We start from the raw sequence: 23350 nt of genomic DNA, 5'->3' as shown, positions 1-23350 counted from the left end.
GTAGGAATGACTATGATACCTCCCAGTAAAGGGGTGTTAAATGGCTCAAGTAACATTTTATGGTCACTACTAGCATCGCCAGTGGCCTTACTAGCCGCAATGGTGCCTACAGATCCAGCAGGTATGTGCTCAGTATCTTTTCCCAATACCCGGACTACTGCTTTCTTTTTGGTAGTGTGCACCTGCACTTTCTGGAAAATATCTCTCTAATCAGAATCCAACTTCCCTTCTAGGGTTGTGTCAAGCTCTGCGTAGACAAGTTGCCTACACTGGCTGATAATGTTCATGCCTACAATACATGGGATAGGTGGTTCAGTGCTCACAGGATCCCTGACTACTAGAAAACCACAATTTGGTATCTTCATGCCCATTGCTTGAACCTCGGGCTCTAGATACTCAAGGTAAGGAATATCAAGACCATTTGCAGCTGTTAGCCTAAGCCAGCCAGCAGTGGACAACATATCCTCATCCTCTCCAATCAAGTGTTCTTGAAAGAACTGCTCGGTCAGGGTGCTTAGCTGACTACCTGTGTCCAACAGACAATGGACAGCGACACCTAATATTTCAAGCTCAACAACAGGACACGTTCCTATGGCGCATTGCAGCAACTGGTTATGGGATAGCTGTACATTATCTGTATCTATGAGGTTCTGCTGAATTGCCCGACTCCCAACCTCTTGAGGGCACGAGGATGCAGGCTCCACTTCCCTTGCACCCTGTTTCTGTGGGCAATTCTTGGCCAAATGCCCTCCCACCTGACACCTGAAACATATTGGTTGCCCACCTTCTGTGAACCTAGGCTGTAATTTACGTCTACTGCTAGTAGCACGTGTAAAATCCCTCTGTACAGTGACATCTTTCACTGCTTGAGTCAATTCACAAAGGGCTTTGCTTTACTCTGCAACTACTTTAAGGACGTCATCTAGTGTGATAGACTCGGATTCCCGAGCTTTAGGAATCGAGCACTGTGCCTGGCTACTGCTACACATTGACTGTCCAGACTTTGTATTTCCCAGGGGCTCTTCTACGAGCCACAGACAAGCCTGGGGAGAAGTACACACTCAGGACAACAAATACTTTTTCGGGTTTTAATTCCTTTATCTATTTTAGATGTTTTAGTGCCGGAAGAGAGTCTCAAAACAAAACGAATGAATTTACAACCAGTTCTTGCCATTACATTCTCAGTTTAACTTTCGATCCACACCCTTGTGTATCGACGAATTGCATATGCAGTATAAAAATACATAAAGCAAACCGCACAGAACTAATACGATAGTGGCAATTCCAAAGGAACACAATACAAACAACATTAGAATCCCACCAACCCTGTACCTTATACATAGCAGTGAAAATGTAAGCGAATAGATCTCATCTAAGACATCTACTACTTTTTAGTGCGCACGTGCTAAGCTTCCAAACAGAGACTAAACATTCACGTTACGCTGTTACATTCACAATCAGTCATGATACAATAAAGTTAGACAAAAGGTACACTTTGGCACAGCTTTTACAAGATATTGCCTGGTAGTTAAATTGCAGGAAGACTCACCTACTTGGCCGGAAAGGAACTTTGCACAAGACGCGTTGTCCAGCGCCGATGCCTTCAATTGTGAAAATCTAAAGCATCCACGTGTAAAACATGTCAAATTACCGATATTCTCGATTCACCAACAAGCATAAACAAATTCACATGGATATTGTCAATTAATACTCACCGTTCCTCCCAGTATCTCTGGGAGGAACTTAATCCCAAAGCCCCACCAGCTTCTTCTGCCAAAAACAAAAATAGTCTCCCCATTATCCCGCGCGTCTGCAATGACATCACCGTCTCCACTGAAAGGCACAGACAACTATTCTAGCATTACCCGGATGGGTGCCTAAGTACACTTTTAACGATAATGAATACGATTCGACGGTCACCCGGTTACACTAAGACAGCGTTTCAATTAGATGTGCTCAATGGTTGGTAGGCCATTACCTGTGATATACTGGGCCGAATCCACTAGTTTTTGTAGGATTTTACATTGAAAGGTTTTGGTGTTTCCATACCAGGCCATGATACAGCTAGTCAATGCATTCTCCTCTACACATCTATAGAATTTTTCAAAGTTTTACATGTCATGCCAAATCTCTGCTGTCTCCTAAGAAAGTAGAGGCACTGCTGTGCTTTCTTCACAATTACATTTACATGCTGGGTCCAGAATAGGTCCTCTGAAAGAGTAGCCCCCAGGAATTTAAAACTGCTAACCCTCTCCAGCTCTGATCCTCCAATTAGAACTGCCTCATGGACCTCTGGTTTCCCTCTCCTGGTCTACAATCAGTTCTTTGGTCTTGCTGACATTGAGAGAGAGATTTTCGGCCAAATTTTCAATCTCCCTCCTGTATGCTGATTTATCACCTCCTTTGATAAGGCCCACAACAGCGGTGTTATCAGCAAACTTGAATACGGCATTGGGGCTGTGCTTAGCCACACTGTCATAAGTGTAAAGCGAGAACAGGGGGCTAAGCACACAGCCTTGTTGTGCACCAGTGCTGATGGAGATTGTGGAGGTGATGTTGTTGCCAATCCAAAATGACTGGGGTCTACGAGTGTGGAAATCGAGGGTCCAAATGGATAAGGAGGAATTGAAGATGCTCCAGTTTCATCGGCACTTCAAAGACGTATAGGTTAGTAGGTTAATTGGTCACATGGGTGAATTGGGCAGCATGGGCCCATTGGTCTGATAGGGCCTGTTACCATGACGTATCTCTAAAAACGAACTTTTCGCTGTACCTTGGCGCATGTGACAGTAATCAACCAATTATTATTAACAAAATACCAAGTTCTTCATTGATTACACAGCGCTTTAAGATAACCTGTACCCATGAAATGTGTGATTAGATTACATTATGAGAACACTCAGTCCTCTTTTATTGTCATTTAGAAATGCATACATGCATTAAGAAATGATACAATGTTTCTCCGGAGTGATATCACAGAAAACAGGACAAACCAAAGACTAACACTGACAGAACCACATAATTATAACATATAGTTACAGCAGTGCAAAGCAATACCATAATTTGATGAAGAACAAACCATGGGCACGGTAAAAAAAGTCTCAGAAGTCCCCGAGTCGATCGACTCCCGAGTCCCCGATAGCAGGCGGCAAAAGGGAGAAACTCCCTGCCATAAACCTCCAGGTACCGTCAACTTGCCGATACCTTGGAAGCAGCCGACTACAGCCAACACTGAGTCCATCCGTCCGAAAACTTCGAGCCTCCGACCAGTCCTTCGATACAGCCTCCCGAGCGCTATCCTCTGCCAAGCACCTTCAACCTCACCCCGGCTGCTGAAACAAGCAAAGCCGAAGATTTCGAGCCCTTCTGTTCCAGAGATTCCGGTTACCACACAGTAACAGCGGCAACGAAGCGGGCATTTCAGAAGTTTTCCAGATGTTCCTCCATACTCTCACGTCTGTCTCCATCAAATCAGAATTGTGCACGGTCCCCTACTTGACAGATAGCAGATATTCATCACCAGAGAGGCCGTGCGCGCTGCCGTCGCGCCACCATCTTCTCCTCTTTCATACAAATACAAATCGCATTGATACAAATGCAAGCATTATTTTCCCAACTATGGATACTCTCATGGGATCATCCTTAGCTATTTTCTAACAGACTGTGTCAGCTATTCAAGGAAATAGTTGTATCGCTGTAGAATGGGTTTCTTATCAGCTTACAAGCCAACGAATTAACACATTGGAATAAGTTAGCGAGTACAAACATTCCAAAAATATTCGCAACCGATGTGGGGGTTTTCTGTCCCACATGTACAAGAAATGTATGTCTCCTCAGTCCAGTTAGCTACACAGGAATTTAATTTAAGCACATAAGATTGCACAGGGAAATATGCAGATGCATTTTAAAATACAGTCAGGCATTTATATACCCACAGACATACTGTACATGAGAGTAATTCAGGTTGCAAATCTAATATCAAAAACTTCTCAAGAGTCTAGAGAGAATTACCAGGATGGAAAATGCATTAGCTGATAGACCTTGAAATACTGGATGTGTTCAGATTTAATTTTCTAAGAGGTTGTTTATCATTTTCAGATTTAAACTTGCCTGTGTCTGTGCATCTAATCTGGTCCATCACAAAGACTGGAAAACACGTTCTGCTTCATTTGCGGGGAATAAACTCATTGAGCAAAATGAAAGAGTTGAGAATATTTTGTTTTATTAAAATCAGAAATGAAGCAAAAAGGAACTTGCGACTCAGAAAGGCCTTAACTCGGAAGGTGCCAGAGGATGTTAGAGGATCACACAGCCAGTCAGCTTTTTGAAACAGGATAGCTCGTCTTAAGAGTCCCATTCCACTGCATTTTTTCCATAAGCCTGCATTTTTCTTTTCCTCTTTACTGAACGTCTCTGTGGAAGCTCAGACAGTTCATTTCAAAATGAAACAGCTGTATGAGAAAGCATCTTCGTATCTCAGTCTGTCACATGCAGGGACAGTGTATAAAAATATTGCCAGGATACAAGAAATGGCTTATAGGGAGAGGTTGGCTGGTTAGATCTTTACTCCCTAGAGCATAAGGTAACTGAGGAGTGATCGTACAAAAATGATGTGCTGACGTGGGAGAGGGTTCAAAGGAGGTTCACAAAAATGATCCTGGGATTGAAAGGCTTATCATATGAGGAGCATCTGGGCCTGTACTCACTGGAATTCAGAAGAATGAAGGGGCATATCATAGAAATCTATCAAATGTTGAAAGGCCTCTGTAGAGTAGATTTGGAAAGGATGTTTCCTATAGAGGGGGAGTCTAAGATCAGAAGACACAGCCTCAGAATAAAGGGACGTCCATTCATAATGGAGGTGAGGAGGAATTTCTTTAGCCAGAGAGTGGTGAATCTGTGGAATTCATTGCCGCAGGTGGCTGGAGAGGCCAAGCCATTGGGTATATTTAAGACAAAAGTTGATAGATTCTTGATCAGTCAGGGCATGAAAGGATACAGGGAGAAGGCAGGAGATTGGGGCTGAGAGGAAAAATGGACCAACTATGATGAAATAATGGAGCAGACCTAATGGGTCAAGTGGCCTAATTGAGCTCTTTTATCTTATGGTCTTATGGACACTTGCAAACTGCCCAACACAATCCTTACTGATTTGATTTGATGCAAATGACACACTTCACTGTATGTTTTAATGTGCAGCTGACAAATAAAGCTAATCTTCTGGAGCATCCTTGACCATTGCGTTGCTGCAGGTCTGCCATGTTGAGTGTGATGGTCTTAGGGTGTCTCAGAGTGACAGAATGACACGGCTTGGTAACAGGCCCTTCAGCTCAGCTGGTCCATGCTGATCAAGCTTCCCATCTAAGTTATTCCCATTTGTTCTCTTTTGGTCCAAATCCCTCTCAGTCTTTCTGGTCCGTGTACCTTCTACGAACTGAATATTGAAAGGCATAGATAGAGTGGATGTGGAGAGGATGCCTCCTATAGTTGGGGAGTCTAGGACCAGAGAGCACAGCCTCAGAATACATAGACTTCCCTTTAGAATGGGGCTGAGGAGGCATGTCTTTAACCAGCAGGAATTCATTGTCACATTTACTGTGGAGGCCAAGTCATTGGGTATATTTAAAGCGGATGTTGATAGGTTCTCAATTAGACAAGGCATCAAATGTTATGGGGGCAAGGCAAGAAAATGGGCTAAAAGAGAACATCACTTAGCCATGTTTGAATGGCAGAGCAGTTTTAATGGGCTGAATGGCCTCATTCTGCTACCGTATCAAATAGTGTTATGGTCTTTTAAATACTGCTAACAACAGGAATTCTGTAGATGCTGGAAATTCAAGCAACACACATCAAAGTTGCTGGTGAACGCAGCAGGCCAGGCAGCATCTGTAGGAAGAGGTGCAGTCGACGTTTCAGGCTTCGTCAGGACGTCTCGGCCTGAAACGTCGACTGCACCTCTTCCTACAGATGCTGCCTGGCCTGCTGCGTTCACCAGCAACTTTGATGTGTGTTGTTTTAAATACTGCTAATGGTTTTGTCTCACTGCACTTTCTCTGGAGCTGTTACACTTTATCCTGCAGTGTTATTCTTTTACCTTATTCTTGCTCAGTTCTCTGTGTAATGATTTGATCTGTACGAACAGTATGAAAGTTAACTTTTCATGCAAGCAAAAATGACTTACCAGAATAGTTTAAGACTAAAGACTAGCTTTACTTCTCACATGCATATCAAAACGTCAAAACACACAGTGAAATGCATCACTTGTGCCAATGACCAACACAGTCCGAGGATGTAGTGGGGCCAGCCTTCAGGTGTCATCAAGCTTTCAGCACCAACGAAGAATGCGCCCAACTTAATAACCCTAACTCATGCATCTTTTTATGGAATGTGGGAGGAAACCGGAGCACCTGGAGGAAATGCACGTGATTATGGGGAGAACGCACAAACTTGTTACAGATAGTGGTGGGAATTGAACCTCGATTGCTGGCACTGTAAAGTGTTTCATTAACTTTTACACTACCATGCTCCTGCTGGAGATGCAGATTTATCTGCATGATTACTAGATTGGAGAAGCAGGAACTATTCTCCACAGCAAACACTTGTGAGGTGCTTTAGAGGTTAAGGTCATTTATTTTATTTTTATATTTGGAGATACAGCACGGAGCAGACCTTTCTGGCTCACAGAGCTACACCATTGAGTAACCCACTGATTAAACCCTAGCCTAATCATGGGGCAATTTACAATGACCAATTAACCTACTAACTGATACATCTTTGGACTGCGGGAGGAAACCCGCACGCACGTGGGAAGAATGTGCAAACTTTGTTACAGAGAATGCCGGAATTGAACCCTGAACTCTAATTCCCCGATCTGTAATGGCATTGCGCTAACTGCTGTCCCACCATGGCACCCCATGACAAGTTTAGGGAGAGGAACCAAGAATAGATGACTTAAGAACTGGGAACATAGATTTAAAATTGTGGAAAAGATACAGGAAGATGTGTGAATAAGCTTTTTCTTTCACCCAGAGTGGTGATGGTCTGGAGGTCTCTGCCTGGAGCTGTATTGGAAACGGTATAGGTCAGGGCTGTCAACAGGGAATTGGGTAGCACTTCAGAGAAAAAATTTGTAGGCCTCTGGGAGAGGAGCACAGGAATGGGACTGAATGGATTGATCTACAGTACATGGAGTCGATCATAGACTCAATGGGCCCAATGGCCTCTACTTTTTAACCTACTCTAAAATCAATCTAGCATTCCCTCCTACATAACCCTCCATTTTTCAATCATTCATGTTCCTATACAAGAGTTTCTTAAATGCCCCTAATGCATCTTTATCACCACCGCTGGCAGGAGTTTTACAGACCCACAACACTCTGTGAAAAGAAATTAACTCAGACTTCCCCCGTATACTTGCCTCCAAATTATGCCCTCTTGTATTAGCCATTTCCGCCCTGGGAAAAAAGCCTCTGGCTATCAACTCTATCAAGTCACCTCACGTCCTCCTTTGCTCCAAAGAGCTAGCTCATTCAGTCTATGATAATAAGACATGCTCTCTAATCCAGTCAACATCCTGGTAAATCTTCTCTGCATCTTTTCTGAAGCTTTTACATCTTTCCTATAATGAGGTGACCAGAACTGAACAATAATACTCCAAGTGTGGTCTAACCAGAGTTTGATAAAACTGCAACATCACCTCAAGGCTCTTGAACTCAGCCCCCCAACTACTGAAGGGCAGCACACCATACACTTTCTTAAACTACCCACTGAAGAATTGCTAAATTGGTTTATTATTATCATGTGCCAAGCTTTGTCAAGCTCCTTCACTCTGTCCACTACAAAAAGTGACGTTTCTTGGTGGCCACCCATTTCAATTCTACCTCCCATTCCCATTCCAATATGTCAATTCATGGCCTCATCTACTGCCACAATGAGGCCACACTTGTCATGGTCCGATCCGTGAAGACTGCATTCCGGTTCACGGTCCAGTCTGTGGACTCAGGACTCCAGGTTTCCAGCTATCCCTTGTTTTGGTTGAGATAATCATAGGCACCTGATTCCCATCTTGGGGATTGGAATATAAGTGGCCTTGGGGTTGAGTGTGAGCTACTGGTTTGTCTTGTCAGGATTCCCTGGGAGCAACCTGCCGGTGGAAGGCTAGAGCGGCCACTTGCCATCTTTAGGCTGTGTTGGAGAACCATCGCTTCATGGACCCTTGCTGTCGGTAGTTGGAGCCGTCTTTGCGGTATGGATTCGCATGTTTCCTGGGTCAGCTGAGTGGCCATCAGCCACTCCAAGCTAGGCAGTGATCCGGCAAATTCCATAGCCAGCCTTGGTGCTGGCCAAACTGCGACTCGGAGCAACCCTGATGCAGAGATGGAACTGTCTGTCGTTCTTCGGTGTTTGTCTTGTCTTGTCCTTGCCTCCATGGGGTAAATCAGGCTGTTCTGCCGTTGCCCTGCTGGGGAATCTGTCTTGTCCTTGCCTCCATGGGGTAAATCAGGCTGTTCTGCCGTTGCCCTGCTGGGGAATCTGTCTTGTCCTTGCCTCCATGGGGTAATTCAGGCCGTTCTGCCGTTTCCCTGTGGGGGGACCTGTCTTGTCTTGTCTTTGCCTCTATTGGGTAAGTCTGGCCGTTCTACCATTACCTGATGGATGGATCTGTTCCACCTTGGTGTGGAGATAAAGTTGAGTCCCGGCTTGTCTAAGGATAGATCCCAGCTCTATGTCTATGTACTGTCCAGTGTCATGTTAGTGTCATGTTAAAGATGAATCCCGGCTTTTCAAAGGATAAGTCCCAGCTCTATGTTGATGTACAGTTCCCAGTCTGTCTCCGAGCTCCAGCCTCTGAGTTATCAGCCTCCACATTTCAAGACTCAAGACCCCATCCTGCAGCCTCAAGCCTCAAGACCAAGACCCCACCCTCAAGCCTCAAGACCAAGACCCCAGCCCGCAGCCTCAAGCCTCAAGACCAAGACCCCAGCCTGCAGCCTCAAGCCTCAAGACCAAGACCCCAGCCTCAAGCCTCAAGACCAAGACCCCAGCCTGCAGCCTCAAGCCTCAAGACCAAGACCCCAGCCTGCAGCCTCAAGTCTCTAGACCAAGACCCCAGCCTGCAGCCTCAAGTCTCAAGACCGACCCCAGCCTGCAGCCTCAAGCCTCAAGACCAAGACCCCAGCCTGCAGCCTCAAGCCTCAAGACCCCAACCTCAAGCCTCAAGACCAAGACCCCAGCCTGCAGCCCCAAGCCTCAAGACCAAGACCCCAACCTGCAGCCTCAAGCCTCAAGACCAAGACCCCAGCCTGCAGCCTCAAGCCTCAAGACCAAGACCCCAGCCTGCAGCCTCAAGCCCAAGACCCCAGCCTGCAGCCTCAAGCCTCAAGACCAAGACCCCAGCCTACAGCCTCAAGCCTCAAGACCAAGACCCCAAGCCTGTCTCCAAGCCTCAAGCCTTAAAACCCCAAGCCTCAAGATCCCAAGCTTGTCTCCAAGCCTCAAGCCTCAAGACCGCAAGCCTGTCTCCAAGCCTCAAGCCTCTAGAACCCAGCCTCCAGTCCTGCAGTCATGTCATGTCTTTGCCTGGTTCTGGGGCCCGAGCCCGAGGCAAGGCCCAGGTTCTAGGTCCTTGTCCAGTCTCTGGCTCGGAGTCCAAGCCCAGGGTCCTAGTGCATAGTTCCTTGTCCAGTTTCCCTGTCTTGTCCTTGTCCTAGCCCTAGTCTGCATTCTTGTCCCTGCTCCTTGTCTCTATCCTGTCACGTCCCTACTCTAGTCAAGCCCTGTTCCTTGTACTTCAGTGTCTGTGTCTTGCATTTGGGTCCATACCCAATGCCCCCATTGTGACAACACTCAGTTGGAGGAACAACACCTTATTTTCTGTATGGGTAGCCTCTAACCTGATAGCGTGAAAATTGATTTCTTGAACTTTCAGCAATTGTTCCCCCCCCCCCAATTACCATTCCCCACTTCCATTTCCCTCTCTCACCTTATCTGCTTACCTGCCCATCACCTCCCTCTGGTGCTCCTCCCACTTCCCCTTATTCCCATCGCCTTCTACCTTCTCCAGCCTTTTACCTCTCCACCAATCAACTTCCCAGCTCTTTACCTCACCCCCTCCTCCTCTCCCGGTTTCACCTATCACCTGCCATCTAGTATTTCTTCCTCCCCTCCCCGCACCTTCTTAGTCTGACTCCGGCCCCCTTCCCTTCCAGTCCTGAAAAGGGTCTCAGCCGAAACATCGATTGCTTACTTTTTTCCATAGATGCTGCCTGGCCTGTGAGTTCCTCCAGCATTTTGTGTGTGTTGCTGTGAAAAACTCACTTTGCATACTGTCCGTATAGATAATTTCATTATGACAGTGCATTGAGGTAGCCCATCATTAAGGATCCCACCAACAGGGACGTACCCTCTGCTCATTACTACGATCAAGGAGGAGGTACAGGAGACGGAAACACGCATTCAGAGTTTTAGTTGTGTTATCAGTGAATTTACATTCACATTAACTCCCACTCCCCTCACAACAAAATTCCCCAGATTCTACCACAAACCGACACACTAGGAAAATTTGCAGTCGTCAATTAACCTACTCATCTGTACATTTTTAGTGGAGCATCTATAATTAGCAAAATCACCTCAAGCCACTTCACTGCAGCATCATGAAAGAGCGAAAAAATATAGTAAGCTACAAAAGGAGACTTTAAGACAGAGAACCAACATCCTGGTCCAAAGGATATGCCTTAAACTGTGATTTGAGGAAGAAAACAAAGCACAGAAGCAACACACACAAATGCTGGAGGTCAGGCTGCATCTATGGAGAGGAATACAGTCGACATTTTGGGCAAGCCAGGTGGGTGGTTGAGAGGCGGATGACAAGAGAAGTTGGAAGATGATAGTTGGAAAAGACGCATGAAGGGCTGAAGAAGAAGGAATCTGATAGGGGAGGAGGGTGGACCATAGGAGAAAGGGAAGGAGGAGGGGCACCAGAGATGATGAGCAGGTGGGGAGAAGAGAAGGGGTAAGAGAAGAGGCAGAATGGGGAATGGAAAAAGAGAGAATGGGAAGGGTAGAAATTACCAAGTTAGACAAGTGGAGCGGTTTCTTATGGGTGTCCAAGGAGCGGACAGGGCACCAGAAACACTTCCATTACCTGGGTGCAGATGAGAACTGGTCTCAGAATAAAATAAAGCTTTCTCCATACCTCCATCTTCTACCTTTTATAGAATTCTTATATCTTGTCCTTCGTTCTTTACCATCTCTTGCAACAAGAATGAGAGGTGACATTACTGGAGTGTATAAGGGTGGATGCACACAACCTTTTTCCCAGGGAAGGGGAAATGAAAATTAGAGGGCGAAGGCTTATGGTGAGAGGTGAAAGATTGAAAAGAGACCGGAGAAGCAACTCTTTCACACAGATGGTGATCTGAGCTACCAGAGGAGATAGAAACATAGAAACATAGAAAATAGGTGCAGGAGTAGGCCATTCGGCCCTTCGAGCCTGCACCGCCATTTATTATGATCATGGCTGATCATCCAACTCAGAACCCCACGCCAGCCTTCCCTCCATACCCCCTGATCCCCGTAGCCACAAGGGCCATATCTAACTCCCTCTTAAATATAGCCAATGAACTGGCCTCAACTGTTTCCTGTGGCAGAGAATTCCACAGATTTACCACTCTCTGTGTGAAGAAGTTTTTCCTAATCTCGGTCCTAAAAGGCTTCCCCTTTATCCTCAAACTGTGGCCCCTTGTTCTGGACTTCCCCAACGTCGGGAACAATCCTCCTGCATCTAGCCTGTCCAATCCCTTTAGGATTTTATACGTTTCAATCAGATCCCCCCTCAATCTTCTAAATTCCAACGAGTACAAGCCCAGTTCATCCAGTCTTTCTTCATATGAAAGTCCTGCCATCCCAGGAATCAATCTGGTGAACCTTCTTTGTACTCCCTCTATGGCAAGGATGTCTTTCCACAGATTAGGGGACCAAAACTGCACACAATACTCCAGGTGTGGTCTCACCAAGGCCTTGTACAACTGCAGTAGTACCTCCCTGCTCCTGTACTCGAATCCTCTCGCTATAAATGCCAGCATACCGTTCGCCTTTTTCACCGCCTGCTGTACCTGCATGCCCACTTTCAATGACTGATGTATAATGACACCCAGGTCTCGTTGCACCTCCCCTTTTCCTAATCGGCCACCATTCAGATAATAATCTGTTTTCCTATTTTTGCCACCAAAGTGGATAACTTCACATTTATCCACATTAAATTGCATCTGCCATGAATTTGCCCACTCACCCAACCTATCCAAGTCACTCTGCATCCTCTTAGCATCCTCCTCACAGCTAACACTGCCACCCAGCTTCGTGTCATCCGCAAACTTGGAGATGCTGCATTTAATTTCCTCATCCAAGTCATTAATATATATTGTAAACAACTGGGGTCCCAGCACTGAGCCTTGCGGTACCCCACTAGTCACCGCCTGCCATTCTGAAAAAGTCCCGTTTATTTTCACTCTTTGCTTCCTGTCTGCTAACCAATTCTCCATCCACATCAATACCTTACCCCCAATACCGTGTGCTTTAAGTTTGCACACTAATCTCCTGTGTGGGACCTTGTCAAAAGCCTTTTGAAAATCCAAATATACCACATCCACTGGTTCTCCCCTATCCACTCTACTAGTTACATCCTCAAAAAATTCTATGAGATTCGTCAGACATGATTTTCCTTTCACAAATCCATGCTGACTTTGTCCGATGATTTCACCGCTTTCCAAATGTGCTATTATCACATCTTTGATAACTGACTCCAGCAGTTTCCCCACCACCGACGTTAGGCTAACCGGTCTATAATTCCCCGGTTTCTCTCTCCCTCCTTTTTTAAAAAGTGGGGTTACATTAACCACCCTCCAATCCTCAGGAACTAGTCGAGAATCTAATGAGTTTTGAAAAATTATCACTAATGCATCCACTATTTCTTGGGCTACTTCCTTAAGCACTCTAGGATGCAGACCATCTGGCCCTGGGAATTTATCTGCCTTCAATCCCTTCAATTTACCTAACACCACTTCCCTACTAACATGTATTTCGCTCAGTTCCTCCATCTCACTGGACCCTCTGTCCCCTACTATTTCTGGAAGATTATTTATGTCCTCCTTAGTGAAGACAGAACCAAAGTAATTATTCAATTGGTCTGCCATGTCCTTGCTCCCCATAATCAATTCACCTGTTTCTGTCTTTACCAGTCTTTTCCTTTTTACATATCTATAAAAGCTTTTACAGTCAGTTTTTATGTTCCCTGCCAGTTTTCTCTCATAATCTTTTTTCCCCTTCCTAATTAAGCCCTTTGTCCTCCTCTGCTGAACTCTGAATTTCTCCCAGTCCTCAGGTGAGCCACTTTCTCTGGCTAATTTGTATGCTTCTTCTTTGGAATTGATACTATCCCTAATTTCTCTTGTCAGCCACGGATGCACTACCTTCCTTGATTTATTCTTTTGCCAAACTGGGATGAACAATTGTTGTAGTTCATCCATGCAACCTTTAAATGCTTGCCATTGCATATCCACTGTCAATCCTTTAAGTGTCATTTGCCAGTCGATCTTAGCTAATTCACGTCTCATACCTTCAAAGTTATCCCTCTTTAAGTTCAGAACCTTTGTTTCTGAATTAACTATGTCACTGTCCATCTTAATGAAGAATTCCACCATATTATGGTCACTCTTACCCAAGGGGCCTCTCACGACAAGATTGCTAATTAACCCTTCCTCATTGCTCAAAACCCAGTCCAGAATAGCCTGCTCTCTAGTTGGTTCCTCGACATGTTGGTTCAAAAAACCATCCCGCATACATTCCAAGAAATCCTCTTCCTCAGCACCTTTACCAATTTGGTTCACCCAGTCTACATGTGGATTGAAGTCACCCATTATAACTGCTGTTCCTTTATTGCACGCATTTCTAATTTCCTGTTTAATACCATCTCCGACCTCACTACTACTGTTAGGTGGCCTGTACACAACTCCCACCAGCGTCTTCTGCCCCTTAGTGTTACGCAGCTCTACCCATATCGATTCCACATCTTCCCGGCTTATGTCCTTCCTTTCTATTGCGTTAATCTCATCTTTAACCAGCAACGTCACCCCACCTCCCCTTCCTTCATGTCTATCCCTCCTGAATATTGAATATCCCTGAACGTTGAGCTCCCATCCCTGGTCACCCTGGAGCCATGTCTCTGTGATCCCAACTATATCATAATGATTAGATGGCTGAGGGAGGTGTATTGACAATATTTTAAGGACATTTGGACAGATATATGCAAAAGAAATGTTTAGAGTGAATTGAAGTAATGTAAGTGCATGTCTTTGGACTGTGGGAGGAAATCGGAGCAACCAGAGGAAACACTGGCGTCCATGGGGAGAACGTACAAACTCCTTACAGACAGTAGTGGAATTGAATCTGGGTCACCAGTACTGTAAAGTGTTGTGCCAACCACTACACTACCGTCAGGGTCTCAAAGATTACAGGGAGAAGGCAGAAGAAAAGGTGGAGGGAGTTGAGAGGGGTAATAAATCAGCAATGATTCAATTGCAGAGCAGATTTGATGGGCTGAATGGCCTAATTCTGCTCCTCAGTCTTATTGTCTTATATTTTGGGAAATCAGCCAGATGCAGTTCCAGCTGTGTAGCAAAGTGAATCGCTTGTATTATTTATGTTAAGGTACAGGCTGTGTCTTTGATCAAAGGAATAATTTTTTTTTCTCTGCCTTGATTTCCTTCGGCACCACTGCACCTTCAATCGAAAGGAGCCCGTCTGCATCTTGACGAGCCTCTCACTCCTTGGGATGTACAAAGCGTTCCTACTTTTCTGACAACAAATTGTCTTCATTATACTTCTTTCTTCCTTTTAATTGGATGTGTGTAGGAAGCATTGCTACTAGCACCTCGAAACAGGAGCTGTATTTGAGATGCTGTTTGTAACAACAAAAGGAGTTCAAGAGTGAAGTCTTTGAACCAGCTTGGAAGTCCTTTCACAGCTATTATTTGCTGGGAATGAGTCTCCTTATCCCTTTTGGCTTTGAGATAGCCTACTTGCTGTATGCAAGCAAGAGAATGAAAAGGGTGAATTTGCATCACAAAGTCTTACTGAGTGTGTAGGAACAGATAGGGACCATACAGCCCCTGAACCTGTACTTTACTGACATTGAAATCACACAGTTCGGGAAAGCAGCTAACATAATCAGGGAACACACATCAAAGTTGCTGGTGAGCGCAGCAGGCCAGGCAGCATCTCTAGGAAGAGGTACAGTCGACGTTTCAGGCCGAGACCCTTCAAGACGAAGCCGTTCACCAAATCAACACCCGACAATGGTTCTTAAAGCATTAAATGCGAAAACAGTTCTTAAAGTGATAAAGTCAGATATAGTTCTTAAAATGGTAAATTCGAAAGTCCAACAGATTAATACATTCAATTGAGAGAGACTTCTCCAGAGAAGGATTTCTTCACAGACGCAACTTTCCTGCTGGTTCTGTCCACAGAATTCACGTGGCGGTAAATAAACAGCTTAAACCAACTGACCTTAAATTCTTTTACAGACAGCATACCTTTGCATGAACTCTTTGCTCTTTTTGGTAAGAGTTATCTCGATGCAGGTCGCTACTCCTCCAACAAAGACTCAGTAAGGTCGATCCTTTATTAAACTGCCAAACGATGCCGACTCCTCTCGATCCTTCGATCCTGTACTTCGATAAATTCTTCGCTCTCCCTTCTACTGTTGGAATTGAGTAGATCAGCACATCTAGCTAACAATTTCCAGTCCAATAATATTGTATCTTACAATGGAACGCAACACTCCATTTTAAAAATGAAACTGCGTCACAAGAACAAGCACACAACAGAAATGGAGACACAGCACATTCTACCTGGAAATCTACAAACTAAAAATGAACTGCGTCATCTGGTGTCTTCCCTTATATACCCTTGGTGCACATGAAATCACATGACCTCACATCAGCGGGAAAATCATATCAGGTTACCTCCAAAAGACCATTACATCATTCTCACAAAAAAAAACACAGATCTCCTTGAGCATGTAGCAACAATAATCAATTAACCTACTAATCGGTATGCGTTTGGACTGTGGGAGGAAACTGGAGAACCCAAAGCAGGGGTTCCCAGCCTACTTTATGCCATGGACCAATACAAGGGGGCTGTGGACCCCTTGTTGTGAACCCTTAACCCAGAGGAAACCCGTGTGACCGCGTGGAGAATGTATATACCCCTTACGGATGGCGCCAGAATTAAACTCCGAATCTGAAATACCCTGAGGTGTAACAGCATCGCACTAACCATGACACTACCACAGCAACCTATGGACAACATACAAACACACACACACACACACACACACACACACACACATGCAAACATATGCTGGAGGAACTCAGTGGATCAGAAGTGGAGAGGGTCAGTAACTTTATTCCTTGGCATTATCATGTCAGAAGACCTATTCTTCCTGTGGCCTCACAAGCTTTAGAACATAAGAACATACGAAATAGGAGCAGGAGCAGGCCATCTGGCCCATCAAGCAAGCTCCACCATTCAATAAGATCATGGCCATGGACTCATCTCTGCCTTTTTTCCCATAACCATTAATTCCTCTACTATGCAAAAATCTATCCAACATTGTCTAAAGTATACTTACTGAAGTACCCGCCACCGCTTCATTGGGCAGAAAATTGCACAGATTCACCCCCTCTCTGGGAAAAGCAGTTCCTCCTCATTGTCATCCCTAAATCTGCACACCTGAATCATGAGGCTATGTCCCTTAGTTCTAGATTCACCTACCAGTGGAAACAACGTTCCTACCTCTGCCTTATATATCCCTTACATAATTTTATTTCTGGCTTCCTCTGGGTTCTCCAGTTCCTCCCACATCCCAAAGCCTTGCAGGTTGGTAGGTTAATTAGCTAATAACTACCCCCAGTGTGGATAACCCCTTTGATGGTGCAGGAGTTGGGATGCCATGTTACAGCTGGACACCACATTGGTAAGGCCATATTTGGAGTACCACGTACAATTCTGATCACCGTGATATTGGAAAGCTGTCATTAAACTAGACAAGGTGCAAAAAAAAAAAGATTTTTTAGGATATTATCAGGACTGGGGGGGGTTTGAATTCTCAGATGGTCAAAAGGTTTGGAACTTCCTTGGAGTGAAGCCAACTGAGAGGGTATATGAAACGTTTATAAAATTTTGAGGGGCAGACAAAAGGAGAATGTTCACAGTCTTTTCCCCAGATGGAAGTCCAAAAGTAGAGGGAATAGATTAAAGTAAGAAGGAAAAGGTTTTAAAGGGAATTGAGGGACAATGTTTTCACACAGAGGCTGGTGAGTGTGCAGAACAAGCTGCCAGAGAAAGTGGTAGAAGTGGATACCATTATGGCATAAAAAGACATCTGGACAGGTGTGTTGAAGGGAAGGGTTTGCAGGGGTTCCCAATCTGGGACTTGTGGCATAAAAAAAGGTTGGGAACCCCTGGTTTCGAGGTTTGTGGGCCAAATGTGGACAAATGGGGCTAGGCCCAGATGGGCAACTTGCCTGGCACTGGGCCGAAGAGCCTGTTTCTCTCTGTATAGCTCTGTGACTAAGAGAGGATCTAAAGGTGGCATTGTAACACAGCAGTTAGCACTATTAGGGTTCAATTCCCACCGCTGCCTATAACGAGTTTGTACATTCTCCCCGTGATCCTGTGAGTTTCCTCGGGGTGCTCGGTTTCCTTCCACAGTCCCAAGGGTCAGGGGTAATAAGTTGTGAACAAGCTGTGTCGTCACCGCAAGCACGGCAACACCAGCGGGGAGCCACCTGCACAGTCCCCGATGATTTCATTTGACACAGAACAACATATTTCACTGTATGTTTATGTATATGTTGGTGTTTAAGTTGGTGGGAGGAGAAGATGGCAGCGCGATGCAGCTTGCAGCAGCCACTCTGGTGGTGATGTCCGTTATTTGTCAAGTAGGGTGCCGTGCACAATCCTGATTTGATGGAGACAGACGTGAGAGCACAGAGGATCAGCTGGTGAAACTTCGGAAATGCCTGCTTCGCTGCTGCTGCTACTGTATGGCCCAGAATCTCCAGAGGAGAAGGCCCCGAGTCCTCGGCTTTGCTTGTTGCTCGGCGGCCGGGGCGGGGTCGAAGTGCTCAGCAGAGGATGGTGCTTGGAGAGGCTGTGTCGGAGGCACTGGTCGGAGGCTCGAAGTTTTCGGACGGATTCAGAGTCCGCTGCGGTCGGGTGCTTCCTATGGTGCTGCATCAGCGAGTTGGCGGCGCTTGGAGGTTCATGGTAGGGAGAGTTTCTCCCTTCTGCTGCCTGCGTGAGATGATGAGTCTGTCGGGACTTTGAGATGTTTTTTACCGTGCCCATGGTCTGCTCTTTATCAAATTATGGTATTGCTTTGCACTGTTGTAACTATCTGTTATAATTATGTGGTTTTGTCAGTTTTAGTCTTGGTTTGTCCTGCGTTTTCTTGTGATATCATTCTGGAGGAACGTTGTATCATTTTTTTTTAATGCATGCATTTCTAAATGACAATAAACGAGGGCTGAGTGTCCTCATAATCTAATCTAATCTAACCTAATATGTGACAAATAAAAGAAATCTGTCGTGAAGGGGATGTGACTGGGGTAGTAGGGAAAGAAAGATGGAAAGGGATTTCTGGGATGGGCCAAATGGCTTTTTTTGGGCCCTAATAAGTGTGTAAGTAAACCACAGCAGATTTTTATCTTTTTTTTTATTTAGAGATACAGCATGGCCACAATCCCGTACCACCTGATTACAGCCACGTGGCCATCTACTAACCTGTACGCCTTTGGAATGTGGAGGGAAACCGGAGCATCTAGAGGAAACCCATGGAGATGCAGGGAGAACAGAAAAGTTCCTTACAGCCGGTGCTGGGAATTGAACCTGAGTCACTGGAGCTGTGACCACTCACAATCATGCCATGTACTCAGCTTGGTTCCTGTCCTCTAATAACCTCAGTTAACAACCATCTATCAGTCACAGATATGACATTTTTTTTATTGACTACAGCCGTCAAGAAGTCTTTGAGGGGTGGGTCCATATTCCCAATTTCAGGTTAATGTCAAATTTCTAACAGTTGGAACACCAAGGAACTCTTTGTTGTTACAAAAACTCAGATTCTGAATCAGATTTTGTTTATTTATCACAAGTACATCAACATTTACAGTGAAACATGTTCTTTGTGTTAACAACCAACGCAATCTAAGGATGGGCAGGGGGCACCCCGCAAGTGTCACCAGCACCAAAATAGCATGCCCACAATGTTCTGCAAAACGAAATAAACAACAACACAACAAAACAAAACAACAACAACAGAAAACAAACCCTTTTTCTTCCTCCCACCCAACTAAGCACTCACACACACAAACAGGTTTCCAACCTCAGGACAGCCACCTCCAGGACTCAGACCTCCAATGCCTGGTACAAACTCATTGACCTCGGGCCTCTAACCTCTGGACATGCCATCCCAGGAACCCTGACCATCAGGTCTCAAAATCCAAAGTTTAAAGTTCAAAGTACATTTATTATCAAAGTATGCATACATTATGCAACCTTGAGATTCGTCTCTTAATAGGCTTACCAGACTGCCAGACTCACTGACTTAGATTTTCAACCATCAGTATCAACCCCAGGGCTCAGCGATCACGGGACTTTGACTTTTCTGGAATTGTTGGAAATACTCAACAGGTCATGCAGCATTTGTGGGGAGAGGATTGGTCAATGTATCAGGTCAATGGCCCTTCATCCAAAGAGTTTGGTATGGTTTGAATTGATTGAGTTACCACAATGCAAATTTTTCTCCAAATGTCTTCCCTGTTACTTTTCGCAAAACTTTGTGTGGGATATTTTCACCTAGGACATGCTGTCTTCTCGCTGCTGCAATCAGGAGGAAGGAACTGAAGACTTATGACTCACACCACCAGGTTCAGGAACGGTTATTACCCCTCAACTAACAGGCTCTTGAACCAAAGAGGATAACTTCACTTGGCTCATCACTGAAAGGTTCCCACAACCAAAAGACTCACTTACAAGGACTCTTCATCTCATGTTCTCAAAATTTATTGTTCATTTATTTATTATTATTGTTTTCTTCCTTTTAGTATCTGTTGAATTTGTTGACTTTTGCGCTCTGGTTGAATGTCCAAGTTGGAACGGTCTTTCATTGATTCTGTTATGATTATTATAATATCGATTTTTTGAATATGCCACAAAAAATTAATCACAGTGCTGTATATGGTAATGTATATATACTTTAATAATAAATTTACTTTGAATTTTGGCTTTTGAACTTCCGTTCATTGGTGCAAACTGGATCACACTTGAGGAAGAATATTCTACGGGAGGAAGAGAAAGACAATGAACTAAATAATTACTTTCCAATGAGTTAGTATGAACTCAATGGGTCAAATGGCCTTTTGTTGCGGTGTCTGAATAATTCTACATATATCTTTGATTCAGATTTGAATTTTAAACCCCACGTGAATGAAGTAACTAGAGCAGCATTTTGACTTTCGAGAAATATTGCAAAAGTGGACGGAGTTAAAATGGCACTAGGTGGCTGCTTCTTCAAGCTCAAACAGCTTAAGCTCCTCTCTTAAATGTCTCTTTTTCTTCCTTTCCATGTTGGTTGGGATTCTGTTGAGGTCCTGATCTGCAAGTGGCACTTAAACTTTGTTTTTTTTTACGGTAGATGAGTTCCCCTTCCTTGAGTTCATCGGCCGGCCTTTTTCCAACATTCTCCTGGTGTGGCTTGGAAGATGGTGCCTCGGGGGTGCAGCCTTCTGGGCCAGCGTTGCCAACTGTGGCATTACAGGAGATGGAACATCAAAATTTCACTGCAGAGGATACATGTAGGTCTCTGTGGTCGAGAGATCACAGTCTCTCTCTCTCTCTTTCATTCAACGGCGGGAGAATTTGTTGCCAATTCTCAAGTTGGAGAATCTTGGAATAAAAGTGATGCGGAAGACTGTAATATTTTAACAATGACTCTCAGTCTCCCCTTTCACTGTGAAAATGGGTGATATCTCTCCCTCGCTTGTTCATGAGAGGGAGAGCCTGTGGCATGTCAAACTGTGGGGTAAACAATAGTTCTTTTGTTGACTGCAGATCATGGTCTCTCTTTGGGATACTTGGCTGCTTCTTGGTGGGTGGTGGCCCTGACATACTTAGCTGAAACAGGCAAGAGGGGGTTGATGTGTTGATGCTTGCTGCTGCTTGTACGGGGGAGGAGGAGGGGACGTGGGGTATTTGGGGTTCTAACATTGTTCTGTTGTTCATTCTTTTGGGGTTCTCCTGTTTTCCATGGATGTCTGTGAATCACAGAATCGTTTTTGTTTTATAATCTTGCTCGAGCTCAGGTGGTCTTTTACTGGTCTCTTAAACTTAAACAATCTCCCTTAAAAGAAAGTTGGCAGGCCAGCTTTTTTTAGTATGGTCCAAAAATATGGAATTCTATATCTAAAACAATAAGAGATGTAGACGTGGTTGACACTTTTAAGCACCAACTCAAAACCTTTTTTATTTAATCTTGTTTTAACTAACATCATTTTGTCTTCTATTTTCATGTTTGCACTTTATCCCATTGTAAAGCACTTTGAACTGGACCGTCTCTATGAAAAGGTGCTCCATAAATAAAGTTATTATTGTTATTGTATTTTTATTTTTTCTCAGCTCAAGCTGGTAAAACCTGAGGTGGAGGCATAGACAAGCACACTCATTTCTCAATTGCTCAGAACTTTCGGACTATTCTAGTGGTGTTTAGTATTGTGGCTATCTGAAGATTTATGTAAATATTGCTGTGTAGCCCTAATTGTTTAATGCTATTGTTTAGTGCCTCTGGGATGATGGCAGTTGTAGGTAATAATATCGGGACAATGTATACCCTGTTCATGTTCCCTAGTCTTTCAATTTCCTCTTTTAATTCAGCGTATTTCTGTTTTTTTAACTTATTAATTTCTCTTTGTTATGTGTGTTTGGAATGGCTATAGTTGTTTCTGCCTGTTGATCCTGTATTATTATATCTAGATGGTTATTATGGATTGTCCTATCTGTAATAGCTGATCAGTCATAATACAATTTGGGGTATTCTGACTCTAAAACTGGATCAGGCCTGTATTTATAGGATGGTGTGATTACACATGAATTTGTATTTTAAAGCAAGATCTTGATGAATAATGTTTGACACTTGATTGTGCTTGTGTTTGATTGAGTTGAACTGCTACGGGATCTTGTAGTTCCTGGTTTTGTTTCTGGTTTTTCTCTGCATTTTCTACATTTATCATCTTGAATTTGTTGGTCTATTATGCATTTTTGATAACTTTTTGTATTGCCACAAGAAATCCTTCTGTTTCTGGGAAGAGGTCTCCAACTTTGAGCCCGGCACTTGACACTTCCTTGTCGACATCTAGTCTGCTCAGGTTATGGGGATGTCTTCCATGGAGGGTCATGCTCTTCCACTGGTTAACTTTTTCTTCAGTAGTGATAATCTCTTCATTTTTCTGGGTTGTGCTCTCATTTAAGTTTAGTAGTGTATACTTCTTATCAGAATTGCATTTGCTTGCATGGAGTGCTGATTCCAGTTTTCATTGATGAAAGTACATCCTTGGAAGTTGTATCTGACTGTTGAGTAGATTTTTAATGTCTGTTATTCCTCTTCCCCCCTCCTGTCCTAGGTAGTATTAATCTAAATACATTCGAAAGTTCATAATGTTTTCTGAAATTTGTTGTTTCAGTTCCAATTTTTCTTTGTAAATTTTCGAGATCAGTTTCAGACCAAGATATTATGCCAAAAGAATAGGTGTACTGAAAATGTTATTGTTATTATTATTACATAATTTATCTTTGGTGTGGTGGGGTGGGGATATTTGACTACCAAAGGAGGTGTAATAGCTCCTCCCTCCGCTAACCTGCAGGCCACCATTTGGCAAGGTGTAGCACCTGGTGGTGGATGGTCGTATGGGCAGCCGGTGCATAACACAAGTCCTGGTTATGCGACCACTGACGCCAGGCAGACAATCTCTGAAGACCATTTATAATAGCTGAGGTCATCCATCTTGTAACATCTCTGCTCAGAAGAAGGAAATGGCAAACCACTTCTGTAGAAAAATTTGCCAAGAACAATCATGGTCATGGAGGCACTGATCGCCCACGTCATACAAATCGGCACATAATGATGATGATGATGAAACTCTGTCTGAACCCAATAGTGTGGCATGACATGGTCAGAAATAATACGAGCATTGCAGCATTGATAACAGGATACAGGGAATATTCACAGAGGGTGATA

This window comes from Mobula hypostoma, chromosome 12, assembly GCF_963921235.1.
Source record: "Mobula hypostoma chromosome 12, sMobHyp1.1, whole genome shotgun sequence".
NCBI lineage: Eukaryota > Metazoa > Chordata > Chondrichthyes > Myliobatiformes > Myliobatidae > Mobula > Mobula hypostoma.
Note: the sequence above shows the minus strand (reverse complement) of the source record.